This window comes from Protopterus annectens, chromosome 6.part0 (assembly GCF_019279795.1).
Source record: "Protopterus annectens isolate FY-2018-M chromosome 6.part0, PAN1.0, whole genome shotgun sequence".
Classification (NCBI taxonomy): Eukaryota; Metazoa; Chordata; order Ceratodontiformes; family Protopteridae; genus Protopterus; species Protopterus annectens.
In genome coordinates this window covers 1,863,057,067-1,863,070,959 of record NC_056737.1, presented here as the reverse complement: position 1 = coordinate 1,863,070,959, position 13,893 = coordinate 1,863,057,067, and positions in this window count along the sequence as shown.

Genomic DNA, 13,893 nt, shown 5'->3' with positions numbered 1-13,893 from the left:
ATTGTATTAATTGATGGGTCTGATAATTGGAAATTACAGTTGTAAGACAACTTCTTTGATCTTGGCAATATTCTCTTCTTAATTAATTGGCCCAGAATAAGGATTTTCTAACTATGGTGGAAACGTGATGATTGAATAAGGGAGAGTTGCCCACATAGGTTACGTTACCAGGTATTTTATGACAATATCTGATTGAAGAGGAATAACACATATAACTTATGAGGAGGGTGCTGATTTATTTATTTGTTTGTTTTTATGCTACTATGCTGCACTCTTTTTCACTAAACTCGAGCATCATTCTCAGTACACCAGGTATGTGCATATTCCTACTCTTTTTGGAGCAGTTTACCATCAGTGGATAAGGTACCCAGCTTGCAGCCATTAGCAGACATGGTCATCCCCACATCACAAATATTGCCTTAGAAGTCTGCAAAACAGAAGATGGTCCAACACTGAACCCTGTGGTACCCCACTAGTCAGAATCTCAAGTTCAGAGAGAGTGCCATCAACTTTCACTACTTGAGATTTGTTTCCTAGCCAGTTTGCAATCCAGTGGACAACATAAGGGTTTACATTTAATCTGTCTAACCTTTCAATAATACCAGCATCGGTGAAAGTCTCAAAAGCTTTGGACAGGTTAAGATAAGCAGTGTACTTAGTGTGACTATAGTCTGCAGCCTATTATAACCATTTCAAATAAGTTTGTTACATTCAGAAGACAAGACTTGCCCTTCCAAAATCCAGAGTGAGCATCGTCTTGCTCAGCTAAGTTGCCTGTGTGTTTGCAGAAATGAGTTCAGCTAAGATATTTTCTATGGCTTTGCATATAAGGCTGGTGATACTGAGGAGCATGTAATTACCTGGGGTCTACAAGGACGTCAGCCTTGTATTGAGGAATCACAGTAATTTTTCTCCAGGCCTTAGAGACAGACCCTGTGGATAGGCTGAGGCTGAACACTTTAAGTAGAGTCTTATATAATGCACGTTTGGCACTAATAATTATGCAGGCTGGAGTGTTATCTATTCCATTATAACATTTCAATTTTTACCCTTTGACAGGGATTCTGTGCATTGTTTCAAGGAGATTTCAGTGAAAGCTAAATCTTCAGGGATATTGGGTACAACAATGTTGGTAGGTGGGGTAAAGTTAGCTCAGAAATAGTCTGCAGATATATTGGCTGTATTCTTGTGACTGGAATGTGTGATATTATGCATGAACTCGGTGTATTGTTGAGCATTACTCCTTCATTTCTTGATATAACTGAAGAAAGATTTGTAGCTTCCTTAGGAATCTGTAGCAACCTCAAGACTGTATTCTGCTTTGCATTTTCTAATAACGATCTTAAGTTCCTTGCTGGGATGTCTCATTGCAGTCTTGAGATGGCAGATACAGATGTGCTGCAACTTTTCATTATTTTTCTTCTTTTGTTCTATAGTTCATCACTATGGGAGTTCCACTAGAGAGGTTTATTTCAGAATTATTTACTGTTATATTAAGGGCAGATGGGTAAAGTCTTGTCTATGCAATAGTTTAGATGTTGATAAAAATTGGAGGTGAGTGTAGTGGTTCTCTCATTTGGGTTCATTTGCTGGGGATTGTTGGGAATTTTGCATAGATCTTACACAAACCAAAGCATGTTTACTCTGAACAAGTCATTAAAGCTGATTTTGTTTGGTGGTGTGGTGTTATCATTAACCTTGATGAGAAGTTAACTGATTTGTACTCAGATTTGACCAGGAATGAGGAGATGTGGGATGGAGTACAGTTGGGGCTAGTTTAGAAAGGACTAGGTCTGGGATATTAGAGCCCTTGTTGGGTAGTTATGCAATTTGCTCCAGAGGATTTCATCAACAAAGTCTACAAGTGTAAGCATATCCATTTTTATAGGTGCAAATGCACCAGTCAATGTCTGGGTAGATGAAATTCCCTAACAAGAAGGTATTTTGTTTGATATTTAAGTCCTTTATACTACTGAGGCAATGTCCATGATCTTTGAGGGACATTGATGGGGACCTGTAGCTAGCAATGAAGTAATAGCTTCATTTGCTAAGGCTGATTTGGATCTCCAGGAGGTCAAAGTAAAGACTGTGGGTAATTTAACGTGAAGTGATAAGGTTTCTTACAAATGCAGATGCACACTCACAGTTGCCCAAGGGCTTGAAGGCTTGATAGGAAACCAAGTATTCAGTAACAATACAGATATGAATGTGTCTGAGTTGAAGGAGAGCCTCAAATTCAGGCATCTTTCAATTTAGACTACTAATATTTAGTAGTGCCACTATAATATCTGAATTTAGGTTTGATTTTGTTTTATAGGAATGTCTTTTTGGGGACATCTGCCTAAAAGGGAACTATAGAGGTAACAAAGGCCTTCACCAGTATGTAGAAGTGCTGTAATGTGAGGTGTAAGCCATTGCTGGTGAAACAAGAAAGTTGTATCTACCATCTCATCCCAAGCTGACTCATACTGGATCCACTTAATATCACACCAACAACTTAACCAATTGTTAAAGGCAATAGCCTTGGTAGGTTGAAGGCAATACACTATTCAAGTACACACATCAACTACTCAGCCAATGATGTGATGGCACATTAATTCAGGTGATGCAGCTGCAGGACTGACTACATTGACCTTCACATTTATATTTTCAGATTAACCCACATCAAATTACACAATAACAAGTTGGTTTTGTAAATATACCATCTTGTGAGTCCCCAATTGGATACTGAGTGCACCTTGTGTGCTCTTTATTTCAGAATGCTATGATGCATATTTGCATATCTACTTCACATTTAGTATGCCTCATAGTTTGAGTAAACAGGTCAATATACAGGAATTGTTTCCTTCTTTTCTAATGGAGAGATGATAAATGAAATGGGTGACATAGGGCTAACAGCAGATAACATGCAGTCATTAAGTGACATACAGTTTGATTAGACTTTTTGTGGTCACATGATGCATACAACACATCCAGGTTATCATTGAATATCATCGACAGCATTGTGGATGCCACACAAGGCATCATTTCTGTCTGACAAGCAGGGCATTGGTCCATGACAGCATCCCTTGGAACCTTTTATGATGTTCTACAATCACTTCCTATAGAGGATGAGTGTTTTACCTAGGTTGTTTTCAGTAAGGTTTACCTGCTCTATAGGCATGATGAGATTTCTAATAAATTTGTTTGGTGAGTTAATCAGACCATCTCAGAAATATCCAGTGATCCAACATCTTCCATGTTCTTCATACTGCTGCATAGCTATTAGACCACTATCCCTCCACTAGTGAGTATCCCATCCTGGTCTTCTGCAGACTCACTGTATGTCTGTCTGTGCATGCTGTGCATTTCTTTTGAAATACATCATTGTATGTCTTTGATTTATATGTGCATGCATGTTGCTTTGCTGAAGCATCCAGTGGATAGCTACAGATGGCACTCTTTTATTATACCTGTCCTTCGGGCAGATGCCATTTACAACATATACATATCTCAATAATATTTCTCATGGATTTATATTGTCTGCCTTTGTACTTGAATTTATATTTGCAGCATATTTATCCTTCACATATTTTTTTTTACATTTGTTTACTGGGATAGTACACTGCTCACAACTGACCATTTGCAGTTACTGTCTGGATGAATACATATATATATGCATTCACTACTCTTGGTCTGCATGTCTTTACGTCTGCCTTAATATGCAATATTGAAACTTTTTTAACCATTTGTAATACAGCTGTATGTCAATGTGTGTTATCTATTGGTCTTCTCTCTCTGTGCTCCTATATTGTAACATAGAGATTGGCATTGTGTTTGCACAAATCGGTGTTCTCATTTTTTGGGGCATGTTATCATTTGATAATATACTGACTTCAGTTGCTGGTTTACATGATAGGTATGCTGCTTACTATTTTAATTAGAGTTTTTTAAATGCTAAACCATTATTGCAGATATAATGTTCTGTAAGTAGGTCTTCTCTTTCTTTCTGTCTCATGATTTATTCATCTTCTGTATGTTTTTAACATTTCATCCACAATAAAGCAAAAACAGTCTTTTTTCCAGTAGTGTGTTGCGCTATTCCATAACACAATGAAAGCAATGCATACCTCTATACCGTTTAAGGCGTAGGTGTTAGAATTGTTTCTTATGTAAAATTACCCATACTTTCTTGCTTTCCATCACATCTGTTTATATTAAAATTCCTTATGGCTGTTTTCTTTCCATGTATTGGTTGATGTATTGCATATTATGCTATACAAGGCAGCTTTTTTACCAATAATATTAACTTCATAACATGCCATTTTAGAAGTTTATGAATCTTATAATTTGCTGGTATCCGAAAATTCCCCTTTGTTGTCCTTGAGCAATAGATCATTATCAAACAGTTCTTCCACAAAGTATATACAAATAAATGAATACATGCCACTTTGTAATTCATCTATTAATAATTAAATTCATTACTTTCCACAAATATGTCAAAATCACATTTGAGATATCCAGGTTAAGCTATATTGGCTAGAAGATTATGCACCTTTTTTTTTGTTTCCTATGCTTGGACTGGCTCTGCATTCACACCAGTCTTTCTGTCAAGTAGTTAGCTTTTCTAATATAATAGATATGTTGCTTTATGTATTGCATCAATTTATTTTTTAATTTCAAGCATCTTCAGGCAATATTATACTATAGACAAGAAAGGCATGCAGCTGTTTTGATTTCTATTTGGCAGTGTCATACTTTGGATACTCTTACACCATATGATGCTTTGCTTTGAACTAAATTATTTATTTTCATATTTTTTGATAACCATATTGGATTAAAAACTGAAAGCCATCTTTTTGTGATACACCATTATTGTTGTTATTATTATTATTATTATTATTATTATTATTATTATTATTATTATTATTAATAAACAGATTGGATAAAATGAGTAGCCATCTTCCTTTTTGTGATACAGTGGCGTATCTTCAGAATGGTGCCATTCTGTGTTATGTATACCCTGCTGTGTATTCTCAGGTTATGCTGTAATGTAATGCTCTCTGCTGTGCTCTGCTGTGCTCTGCTATGCTATTATAGCTAGTTTATTAGAAATGATTGCCTCTTTTCCAGCACCTGTCTACTTATAGAATGGCTTCGTATTCTCATTGTTTTTCATGGATTCATAGGAAAAATGCAGTAGCTGCTTTATCTTGTTTTCTTAAATAACAATTAAAGATTCATAATGAGAACCATACTCTGCTGAAGGGAAACCTCTGACTTTACAAATATTAATCAGTCTCCTGAAGTTCACAGATAATTTTGCAAGCCAAGATAAAGAAACTAAAAAAAAATATTCCTACAGCTCAAAATGAATTGAGACATTGCTCTACCCAGTACAGCTATTGAATGGTCTTATGCACATAGACAATTGTTACTAGACACACACTATAGTGTACTCTTGGGTCTGTTTAGGTATGTATTTATTAGGTGATCATCATGTACACCTATTGTTAAAATACCATCTCTAGTCTGACTTTTCCTCTCTTCCCTGCCCTTCTAGGAATTCATGATCCTTTCTTTTTAGTTTCCACAGGATATTCCTTTAACAAGTTCAGAGATATCTCTGAATGTGTGTGCTGTGCTATTGGTGTGAGTATAGAGTTCCTTGCTCATTTTGAGAGCATGATCCAGAAATTTTATTGTTGTTACAAAGTTTTATCATACACATTCTACTAACCAAGATTTTTCTCCAGTTTCCTTCCAGATTACTGTGGGATAGGCCTTCAATGGTTTTCATACTTTCAAAGTTCATTTTCTGTCATGTAATTACTCATGAAAATAAAGAACTTAGTTAAAAGTACATTAGAACATGGCCCAAAATATGCTCAATACATATCTTTCTTACTAATTTTCACTTAGAAATGATGGCACCAGGGGAAATGTGTGTGTGTGTGTGTGTGTGTGTGTGTGTGTGTGTGTGTGTGTGTGTGTGTGTGTGTGTGTGTGTATGTGTGTGTTTCTGTGTGTGTGTGTATGTGTGTGTGCGTGTGTGTGCGTGTATGCGTGTGTGCGTGTGTGCGTGTGTGCGTGTGTGTGTGTGTGTGTGTGTGTGTGTGTGTGTGTGCAGTCTACAGCTGTGGATTTTGACTGTTACAGACATTCAAAATCTGAGTAGCATGTTTATGCATAAAGAAGTTCTCCAGTATAATTTTACACAAATGAAAACGTTTAAGGAAATACAAGTTAAGAAAAATGCTGTTCTTTTTTAATCGATAAACATAATTCAGTGAAATAACGTTTACATCACTGTACCCTAAGTAGATGAAAATGAACATTTTTAAAGAAATAAAATGTAATTTGCAATTAGATTCACATAGCTTGCTGCAATATAACAAAGATATACAAAAATGAGTTATCGAAAAAAGAATGGTAATACTGAATAGAAATGCTACCATTAACAACAATAAAGTCAAATATGCTTACAAGTGCCATGTCGTGTGGTTTTCTGCTCCAGTTTTTGAATGCGTTATCAAAAATTTACAAAACTACATTCCATTACTACAAAACACAAAACCAATGATGGACTTTCTGATGTGCTATTTAAACAGAAAAGAGAAGAACAAAAGTGGCAGACCATTCTGCCTTTTATAAAATGTTGAAATAGTATTATCTGCCTGTGATAGATTATTGCATTGTCAGCTCTTTCCCAAATCTACAGAATACATATCAGCAATGGAAGTAATATTGTTTACTGTCTGTAAGTACAGAACAGTGAGTATTAAGTTCAGATTGTGTGAGATTCTGAGAGTCATTAAGCTCACTGTAAATAGGTAATTGCATTTAAAATATCTAAATATGTTAGGATTTAAAGGATAAAAGTATTAAATGGACTTGGGGTATGCATGTGTGTGTGTGCGTGTGTGTGTGCATGTGTGTGTGCATGTGTGTGTGCGTGTGTGCGCGTGTGTGTGTGTCCTATAGCCCATTTGTTTCTACCCAGGAAGCCCTATTAGCCTACTTTTTCTCAAGTGGTAAGAGTTGGGAGATATGGTGTAGGCCAGCTTGTAGTTTGTGATGAGTTGCATACACTTTCCCTGTCAAAGCAACTCATACCCTTTTGTGGCTTGTCAATATATGCTATGTGTCTTGTGAGTAAAGTGTGCCACAACACACAAAATCCCAAAATGAAAGTGCATGCTCCCTAGTGCCATACTCCACAGATGTAACACCTAGTGCTCATGCTAGGTGCCACTCAGGTGGTGAGCCATTGCCTTTACCATCACCAGGTTGGAAGAGCCATCAGTGGCTACTCAATCCATCTTACAGATAACTGTGCCACTAACTGAACTCAGGTCAACTGTGCTGTAGTCAGGGCTTTCTTAATATATGCCATGGGGCTAGATTAGCCATTTCTTTTTTACAAATAATGTCATTCTATAATAACAATAATCTACTACTGTTAGTGGGGAACTGCAGGATTTACCCATTGCTGGTTCTATTCAATCATATGGACTTCATAATGGTGATGAAGCCATGCCAACTGTTGGTAAATCCCACATTCCCCACACACAAGAATGGATTACTGCTAAATTATTCCAGAAGACAAATGTTTGTTGAACAGATTATACATTTAGTTTTGTCATTTAACATGCAGCCAAACAATCAGATTTGTTAAAGTTGTAACAGACTTCAGTTCTCCAAGTCAGTTCAGATAAAGCAGCAAAAGTTCTTTTTGACTTGCTCCACCTAAGGAACAAGTGACAGTTATATTCTCCTCTTGCCCATCCTTTCATTTCCAGTCATCTCAAATTTCAGCAGTTCCAAGGTAATCATTATTCCATCCATGCTGATAATTCACTCACATAATCCAAAGACTCACAATCCACGCAGACTATGCATCATCAAAAAAGGGCAAATACCACTCAATGTTATAACATACTAAAATCAGCATTATCAACATTTCTTTATACTTTCAGAAAACCATGCTGTGCTAACAATACCAGCCTTTATTCAGCTGTGATCTTTTTCACACCAACTTGCAAATTGCACCAAATCACATTCAGTTAACCACACTCTGTCAGATGCTAATTAAGTATCCATATAAGCCTTTTCTTTTCCCAGTGAACTCTTAGAAAAGCCTGTCCCTTTTTTCTATTTTATTTTTTTAATATACTCAGAACAGTCAAACCCTTATTCTGTTTCTAAAATTTCACTTAATCAACATCTGTGTTTTCTTGGCTTATTCTACAGAGTAACCATCTTCTGTTCAATATAAATTATTTGGTTACTTAATTCAATGGACTTATTACAAATTTTATCTACAAGAGTCAAGATGACATGCTACTCTTCCTCCAGACATTTGTTGCAATCATCCCCTATAACAAACTCAAGTTACTTTATACAATGATTCAATTAAAAGACAAAACATCACTTTTGTCTGCTGCCTCACTGCTTGTCTCTCAGTTCTGTAACCTCATGACTTGGTTGTTACCAATATATCAGCCAGTGCCACCTGTAGCTCTTTCTTTTCCTCAATAAATATCTCCCAACACATTTTCTTAAATCTTAGGAATCCTCTCCAAACAAAACGATGATAAACCATCAAAAAAATGTAGGATTTAACTGCAAAAAGTATCTTCAGACAAACTCATCAGAGCAGCTGGAAGAGGTTATCAATCTATTTTGAGTACCATGACACTGTGTGACATTAGAGTTTCTGAAGACACGCCCCTCTTCCAGTCACTGATTGTCAAATACTTTCTCTAAAGGCAGTTGCTGTCAACTGAAGAGCAGAAGGCAGAAAATAAATATTTATGCTGTTCTTCTCCTGACATCAGAAGAAAAAAATTGCATCTAATATATGTAGTAGCAGTATCAGTGTTCATTGAAGGCATATATTGTGTAATTTCCCTGTGCATACATACAGATTTTTTTTGCTGTGATTTTAATGTCATAGTGATAGCTTTTAATGTTTAAACTGCCTAACATGTCTTAAGAGTGTGAAAGTGTGCCAATGTATGGTTAAATATGAAAAAAGAAAAATTAAACTTGGCAGGTTTCCTCAGAGTTTGAAAATATTATTTCATATCCCAAAGATAGTATTTTATAGTTTACTTGACAGTCAGGGCTTCTGGTGACTGCACTTATAAATAATCATGAATAGAATAAATATTTCAATACCAGGTAATGATTTGCAATTGTTTTGACAAAGGAAAACTATTTTGACCCCTCTGCTTTTTGACTGCAGTTTTACTTAGTCAGAAAAGATCATTTATCATCTGTCCTCCCCAGTTTATAGGTTCATAGGTAGGTACTAGGCTATCTGCCCGGAGGCATTTATAAGCCTAGCCAGAATGTGTTGTCTTTTGCCACCCCCTTAGATTAGTTCCCTGTGCCTCTGTCCAGCAGAGCCACTGAAGTGATCCCCGGGGTAAACTTTCTGTTTCCCATCCACTTGTCAAGGTTTCTCTGCCTAATGTAGATTTGAATTTGTTCCAAAGCATGGGAAGTCGCTGGGACAGGAATCTATCCCTCCAGCACATCCTATTTATTGTTGTGGTGAGGTTTAGATCCCTAGAGCGTGTGGCTCAAAGGGATAAGGTTTTCTTTAGGTGGAGCATGTCCATCAAGTCTGGGTTGGACATGGCCTTGTATGTCAGGCAGAGATCACCTCTGAGCAGGCAGCATGCAACAAGTACAGCTGGAGTTTCTTCAATCGAGTTACATAGGGCATCAGTTTGAGGCCAGTGATCCTCTTGGTGAGGTACTTATGTGGTCTTTCCAGCTGTTGCAGGTGTCTTGTAAGGTACATCCCAAATGGAGCATTGTACTCTATGATGGGTCTGATGAGTGATGAGTAGAGGGCACAATGACCTCTTTTGATCTGGATGTGATCCCTTTTGTGATTAGGTGGGCCACATAGAAGGTTCTTCTAACCACTTTTGCAATGTGATTATCAAAGGAGAGATTACTATCTACTTGGATCCCTAAACCCCTTATTACGTCTTCTGTATTTAGGGGACTACCACCTATGTGGTAGTTTGTGGGTACTTTGTTTTTTCCATAGGGGATGACTATGCACTTTTTGGCATTTAGCTTGAGGCCATGATTTTGACACTAGATATCCATCTCAGTAAGACCCTTTGAGAGGATGTCTGTGTCAGCTGGTGAGTGAGTTATAGCCCCTAGTTTGCAGTTGTCCACAAACTTGGTCAGCCATAGTCCTCCTTCGCTTGACTGTACCTCTGAGAAGTATATGCCAAACAGGAGGGGTCCTAGGACTAAGCCTTGGGGAATGCCACTTGTAACGGGTTTAGAGTCGGACCTAGCTCCTGCAACTCTCACCATGTGGGTTCTGTCCATGAGCTAGTTGGCAACCAATTTTGTAACGTAGTAGTTTATGTTCAGGCTGGCGAGCTTGTCTATAATACCAGAATGGGGAATGGTGTTGAAGGCCTTTGTGAGGTCTAGGTAGGCAGTGGGTGCCATCTTTCCCTCATCTATAGCTTTGGTAACTGTCTCGAAGAAGTTCACCAGGTTTAGGAGGTATGATCAGCCCTTAACAAAGTTGAACTGGGTATGGTCCAGTGTTTAGAGGTTCCCAATGTCTCTGTTAATGAGTTCCATGATGATGCGCTCCATAGCCTTGCATACCAAGCTAGTCAGGCTTATAGGGCGATAATTCTGGGGGGGTCTGTTGTGGCTCTACCTCTGTGGAGCAGAATAACCATTGTTGGGTGCCACTCTATGGGTACATAGCCTGTGGAGAGGTTGAGTTTGAACAGTGTGTTTAGGTGAGGGGTTAGCTCGTGTAGAACGTGGCCTGGGACACCATCCAGTCCCACTGATGCTGTGTTTTTGGCTTGGGGAGAGTGCTGTTTTAACCTGAGTGTCTATGATTTCAGGGGCTCTACATTCTTCTGGTATAGTTATGGGCCCTTTTGGGGGTGAGAGGGAGGTGAAGTTTGCACTGAACCTGCCTATCAGGATGTTAGCGATATTGGCTGATTCAGTGTATTGTGTGCCATTCTGCACTAACTCTGAGCAGATCTGAGCATTGCCGCTTAAATTCTTGACATAGCTAAAGAATGCCTTGTGGTTATCTTTGGAGTCCTTGGCAATTTTTATTTCAAAGCTCACGTTGGATGATATGAGGGATCATAGTTTCTTGCTGATACTGATCAGGGATGTCTTCCCTTTTTGGGATTTTACTCTTTTCTGTACTAGTTTCCTCCTTCTATTGTATAGCTCATTTATGGCAGGGGTCCACCAGACTGGTTTCCTTTTCTTTGAGGAGTGAGTCTTGGTTTTGCTTGGGATAGCATGATCCATGCATTCTTGTAGGTGCCCATAGAATGCATTAGTAAAGGATTTTGCAGCTTGAACAGCGTTATCCTTTAGCATGGGGGCTTTGAAACTTTCCACCTCAGTCTTACGTAAGGTGAAGTTTGCTTTTGAAAAGTTTTTCACTGTGGTTTCCTTGTCCAGGGGTGGGGGTGGAATGTGGATACCCAGAGTGATTTGTTTATGGTCAGATCTAACCAGCAAGGGGTTTGACCTCCGGTGTGGAACACCGGTCACCCATGTTGGTGATGACCAAGTCCAATATATTGTCACCTCTGGTGGGAGTGTTGACCAGTTGATCCAGTGCGTTTGAGTTTATAAATTCTAGGAAATGTTGGAATCACCTAATATTAGGGTGTTTAGTAGGATCTTTATGTTTCCCAGTGTTTCCAGAAATGCAGAATGGGGGTCCTCGGACATGGTGGGTGATCTGTAGCAAGCTACAATTTGAATTGCAGTTTTGCTCATTGTTACTTGCATGTGGATGATCTCTGAAGCATCGTGCTGTGCCACTAACCTGGAGGTGTGGGTATTCTTCATGAATATGGATACACCCCCGCCTTTTGTATTTTGGTCTGGGTTCTGTGGCTGAAATGTATGGTATGAGTTGTAGCCTGGTAGTGCTGGAGTGCACTCTGGAGCCTTAAACCAAGTTTCTGTTACTGCACATATATCAATTTTCTCCATACTGAGGTGTGCCTCGAGTGCATGCATTTTGAGGTTTAGACTTCTGGCATTGAGTAGCATTGCCCTCAGATTTTTGTTACTTGTGCTATTTACGGTTGTGGGTTTGTCATTTTGAGCCTTGCCTAAAAAAGGCACTATGGGAGTGGCAAGAGCTTTGGCCAGTATTTGAAAGCCTAAGGGTGACAGGTGCAAGCCATCTCTAGTGAAGCAGTGTGGCTTGTCGAGCATGTCATCCCAGGTGGGTAGACACTGGATCCCCTTTGAATTACACCAGAAACTTAGTCAATTGTTGAAATTTATATTTTTTTCTTTATACCGTGGTATAATTCTTGGTGAAGGCAGGATGTTACTCAGGGTCAGGATCATACCAGTCTGGGCTACATGATCAGAGAGCTTTTCCATGTCTCTTTTCATGTAGTCCAGGGAGGTACAGCTCAGGTCATTCACACCAACATAGACAATGACAGAGTCGTATTTGTACTTGTTCTGGAGTGACCTGAGTGCTTGTGTTATGTGGCAGATTCTGGCACCCAACAGGCAGCTAACAGTAACCTTTTCCTTATTCAGCCTAGTGAGCGGGACGTCACTGTGCCTGACTATAGAGTCACCTATTACTAGTATGTTGGGTATGTTATTTTGCCTTAAGTGCTGTGATTGTGTGGCACACTGGTTTTGTGAAGTATGTGTTTCATGGTTTGTGTTGGGGGGTGGAGGTTGCTTGGAAGTCCGCTTTGGAGGTCTCTGTTGCTTTTGCAGATTTTTATTTAGAGCCTCTGAGTATGTTTTCGTGTATTTATGTGTGTTTTTTGCCTGTGCTGGTTTAATGGATCTCTGTGAGACTGGTGGTGTGATGCAAGTATTTCCCTTCTCCTCTTGACTGTCTGAGCCAGTCTTGGGTTGTTTGAGCTTAGCCTCCCATTTGTCTGTATAATTGCATCTCTCGCATGGGTGTTTGGTGGTAGGAGGAGAGGGTTGTCTGTGTACATGATGTAGTTGTAACAGTGCCTCAAAATGCCCAGATTCACCAGTTGGACTGGAGAGTACACCTGAAACTGCCCTTTGGACATGCCTAGATAGGTACAGTGAACTGTTTTACTGAATGGCTGGTAAGGTCAAATAGAGAGTCTTGTCCTTCTGTACATATAGGAGGGTCTAGTGCTAGGGTTTATAAGTGCTTGCTATTAGTTTTGAACAAGTGCCAGGCTGAGAAATGAATGGCTTGAGTGCTTAAGTTGAAAGTTTGTCTAGTTCCAAGGGAAAAATTGAAGAGACTTTGTGGAGCCTGGAATAGTTATACCCTAGCTAACTAGTGCTGCCCAGCATGCAAAACTGGGCAAATGCATTTTTTATAGCAGGAAATGAAAGAGATAGAAATTACCCCAAAATGGCCAATAAACTACTAATTTCTGGGCTGAAACCACTCATCCAGGGACAGGTAGGCTGCTCAAAGCTCCCCTCTCTCACAGGTGAACAGAGAAACTTCCTTCTATCCAAGTAAGGTATGGGCAAATACAGAGATTAGTAACACAGCCCTAAATTCAGCACTAACCTAAAAACTGGACTATACTAGCTTAGAAAGGTGGGAAACAAGTATATATATATATATATATATATATATATATATATATATATATATATATATATATATATTTCAGAAAATAAAGCAGATACAATAAAAAAAAAGACTTTAAATGCACAGAAAAGGATACTTATTGTGATATATATCAGATCAGAGTTGTAGTCAATGCCCCTAGTAATAAAGTAGGAAGAAACACAAATACAGTAAAAACAGATTAATAAAGTGCAATTTATATATATATATATATATATATATATATATATATATATATATATATATATATATATATATATATATATCAA